Here is a 4,489-nt window from a genome sequence, read left to right as displayed (position 1 = left end):
TCACCCCATCCCTGCCAGTATTCAGATTGTGTTAAAAGTTTAGTGACTTAAACCTGCATAGCTAAATAGTTGAGCATTGTATCACTGTTACACACTGTTCAAAGAAGCAATGTAGAAATCAAAGAGCTACTTGTTTAGATTGCACAGTTCATCATGAACTTTCATAAAGACCAATATTTTCTTTTACAGATGTTCTCCAACAAAATAGAACTTTGATTGTTCAGATCTTTACAGAAAGAAAGCTTGATGGTTTGGAGGAAAGGTGCAACCTCAGGGCCAAGGCGAAATGCATACTTCGGTATTCATTTGGTATGAATTTTTGCCATCTGTTCAGATATGTTCCACCTGAATTAGTCTTTTCCTTCACATTCAGCTGGACCAGTTATGTCCTCATCGTCTTGGCTTTCTACTCTTGGCTTTCACTAGGTATGAATCTCCTCTGCTAAGTCAGCTCTTCCAGATGAAACAATGGATTACTTATGCCTGATTTTGACTAAAGATGTAAAAGAATTATTCATGGATCTTGTCCTGAGTGAACTCTACCCATAGTAAACTTTACATCAAAGTTGGTATCAAAGAGATATTCTTGCTTTTTCCTGGACAGAAATGCTCTTAAAATAAAACTGCTTTTGAGGGTTGCATATGTGCAGATATAATGACTTTAAAAGAATGTTTAGCCTGCTCTGGAATGAGCACAACATTGAGGAGAACTATGTTTATTGCTGACAAAATATGATCCACTGTAGAAGGAAATGGCAACCCACTCCAGTATCTTTGCCATGAAAACCCCATGGACAGTACCAAAAGGAAAAAAGATATGATGCCGGAAGATGAGCCCCTCAGGTCGGAAGGTGTCCAATATGCTACTGGGGAAGACCAGAGGGCTAGTACTAATAGCACCAGAAAGAGTGAAGCGACTGGGCCAAAGCTGAAAGGATGCTCAGCTGTGGATGCATCTGGTGGTGAAAGGAAAGTCCGATGCTGTAAAGATTTTTTTCTCTATAGGAAACTGGAATGTAAGATCCATGAATCAAGGCAAGCTGGACATGGTCAAACAAGAGATAACAAGACTGAACATTGATATCTTAGGAATCAGCAAACTAAAATGGACAGGAATGGGTATACTACTGTGGGCAAGAATCCCTTAAAAGAAATGGAGTAGCCTTCATAATCAATAAAAGAGTAGGAAAAGCAATACTGGGATACAAATCTCCAAAATGAACGAATGATCTCAGTTTGAATCCAAGGCAAACCATTCAATATCACAGTGGTCCAAGTCTATACCAAGTCTATACCCCAACCACTAGTGCTGAAGAGGATGAAATTGATGGGTTCTATGAAGCCCTACAGCACCTTATAGAATTAAAACCCAAAAATGATGTCCTTATCTTCATGTGGGATTGGAATGCTAAAGTAGGAAGCCAAAAGATAACTGGAATAACAGGCAAGTTTGGCCTTGGAGTACAAAATGAAGCAGGGCACAGGCTGATAGAATTCTGTCAAGAGAATACAATAGTCATAGCAAACACTTTTTTCCAACAACCCAAGAGACGACTATACATGGACATCACCAGATGGTCAACACAGAAATCAGATTGACTATGTGCTCTGCAGCCAAAGATGGAGAAGCTCTATAGAGTCAGTAAAAACAAGACCAGGAGCTGACTGTGGCTCAGATCATGAGCTTCTCATTGCAAAATTTAGACTTAAATTGAAGAAAGTAAGGAAAAGCACTAGGCCACTCAGGTATGAACTAAATCATATCCCTGATGAATATACAGTAGAGGTGACAAATAGATTTAAGGAATTAAATCTGATAGTCAGAGTGCCTGAAGAACTATGGATAGAGGTTCGCAACATTGTACAAGAGGTAGCAACTAAAACCATCCCAAAGAAAATGAAATGCAAGAAATCAAAATGGCTGTCTGAGGAAGCTTTGCAAATAGCTGAGGAAAGAAGGGAAATAAAAGGCAAGGGAGAAAGAGAAAGATACACCTAGTTGAATGCAGAATTCCAGAGAATAGCTAGAAGAGATAAGAATGCATTCTTTAATGAACAGCTCAAAGAAATAGAAGGAAACAATAGAATAGGGAGGACCAGAGATCTCTTCAAGAAAATTGGAGATATGAAGGAAACATTTTGTGCGAAGATGGGCATGATAAAGGGCCAAAATGGCAGGGACCTAACAGAGGCAGAAGAGATTAAGAAGAGGTGGCAAAATTACACAGAAGAACTATATAAGAACGAGCTTAACATCCCTGATAACCACAATGGGGTGGTTACTGACCTTGAGCCAGACATCTTAGAATGTGAAGTCAAATGGGCCTTAGGAAGTCTGAGCAACAAAAAGGCTAGTGGAGGAGATAGTATTTCACTGAGCTATTCAAAATCTTAAAAGACAATGCAGTAAAAGTGCTACTCTCAATTTGCCAGCAAATTTGGAAAACTCAACAGTGGCCACAGGATTGGAAAAGATCAGTTTACATTCCAATTCCAGAGAAAGGCAATGCCAAAGAATGTTCAAACTATCGCACCATTGCACTCATTTCACATGCTAGTAAGGTTATGCTTAAAATCCTACAAGCTAGGTTCCAGCAGTAAGTGGATCGAGAACTACCAGAAGTACAGGCAGGATTTTGAAGAGGCAGAGGAACTAGAGATCAAATTGCCAACATACACTGGATCATGGAGAAAGCTAGGGAGTTCCAGAAAAACATCTACTTCTGCTTCATTGACTATGCTAAAGCCTTTGATTGTGTGGATCAAAACAAATTGTGGCAAGTTCTTAAAGAGATGGGAGTACCAGACCATCTTATTTGTCTCTTGAGAAACCTATATGCGGGTCAAGAAGCAACAGTGAGAACTGGACACAGAACCACTGATTGGTTCAAAATTGGGAAAGGAGTCCGGCAAGGCTGTATACTGTTGCCCTGCCTATTTAACTTATATGCAGAGCACATACTGAGAAAGGCGGGGCTAGATGAATCAAAAATTGGAATTAAGATTGCCGGGAGAAATATCAACAACCTCAGATATGCAGATGATACCACTCTAATGGCAGAAAGTGAAGGGGAACTAAGAGCCTCTTGATGCGGGTGAAGAAGGAGAGTGCAAAAGTTGGCTTGAAACTCAACATTAAGAAAACTAAGATCATGGTATCTGGCCCTCTCAAATTCTGGCAAATAGATGGGGAAGAAATGAAGATAGTAACAGATTTTATTTTCCTGGGCTCCAAGATCACCGCAGATGGGGACTGCAGCCAAAAAATTAAAAGATGCTTGCTCCTGGGGAGGAAAGCTATGGCAAATCTAGACAGCATAATAAAAAGCAGAGACATCCCCCTGCCAACAAAAGTGTGTATAGTTAAGGCTATGGTTTTCCCAGTTGCAATGTATGGCTGTGACCACAAGAAAGGCTGAGCGCCAAAGGATTGAGCCCTTTGAACTATGGTGTTGGAGAAGACTCCTGAGAGTCCCTTGGACTGCAAGGCGATCAAACTGGTCAGTCCTAGAGGAAATCAAACCTGACTGCTCTTTAGAAGGCCAGATCCTGAAGATGAAACTCAAATACTTTGGCCACCTAATGAGAAGGAAGGACTCACTGGAGAAGAGCCTAATGCTGGGAAAGATTGAGGGCAAAAGAAGGGATGACAGAGAATGAGGTGGCTGGATGGAGTCACTGAAGCAGTAGGCATGAATTTACATGGACTCCAGAAGATGGCAGAGGACAGGAAGGCCTGGAGGAACATTGTCCATGTGGTTGCGATGGGTCGGACAAAACTTTGCAACTAAGAACAACAATATTTATTGCAATGATTATTGGCCGCCTGTTTTAACAAGGAAGACCTTGAACAATGGGAAAGCAATTTCTATAGAATGGACTAGGACTAGGATCCAGGAAAACCTGAGGATCTGATTGGCAGCTCTGTTTGGGGAACTGGGTAGATCCTTGTCATTGTACCTAGAATGAGTTCTATTGCTAAGCAAAAGGGTCTTTCATGAGGACAGCAGAGCCCCAAAGTTTGTTGTTAAGGAGATACAATGTTGAAGTCATCCACAAATAGATAATGGAAGGTTGTGATTTTTCTATGTTGTAAATAGGGCTGCCTTTGGGCTGTACTATTTGGTGAGGATGTTTCTTTTCTTTGGTTTGATGGGATTGCAGGAGGATCAATTTGGCTCTGAGGGGATTAGACAAAGAGAGGAGCTGGGTTTCACCTGGTCACATCTAAAAGTCATGTGTTTGTGTGTCTGTGTCTGTGTGCATGTGTGCAGCCTCCATTTTGTTTTATTTTTTCCACCATTAAAGAACCTGAATGAATGTGAGCATTGTGCTCCCTTAATCTTCATACAAATAGTCTTGCTTTTTCCCAGACAGAAATGCACAGAAATACAATAAAAGTCAAAGTATCTTTAAAATAAGAAACTACTATTGATAGTTGCATATGTGCAGATATACAGATAGTCCTTGACTTATCGTAATTGGGACC

General features: G+C 40.6%; 1 pseudogene; it reads left to right on the top strand.

Annotated features, from left to right (window-relative positions):
- Positions 1 to 829: 829 nt before the first annotated feature.
- LOC139318632 (craniofacial development protein 2-like) lies at positions 830 to 1,735 on the top strand (annotated as a pseudogene).
- The last annotated feature ends 2,754 nt before the right edge of the window (positions 1,736 to 4,489 follow it).

This window comes from Pituophis catenifer, unplaced genomic scaffold (assembly GCF_029215685.1).
Source record: "Pituophis catenifer annectens isolate HBS135680 unplaced genomic scaffold, rPitCat1.0.hap2 SCAF_6, whole genome shotgun sequence".
NCBI classification, from domain to species: Eukaryota; Metazoa; Chordata; class Lepidosauria; order Squamata; family Colubridae; genus Pituophis; species Pituophis catenifer.
Note: the sequence above shows the minus strand (reverse complement) of the source record. Positions and strands in the feature narration are given on the sequence as shown.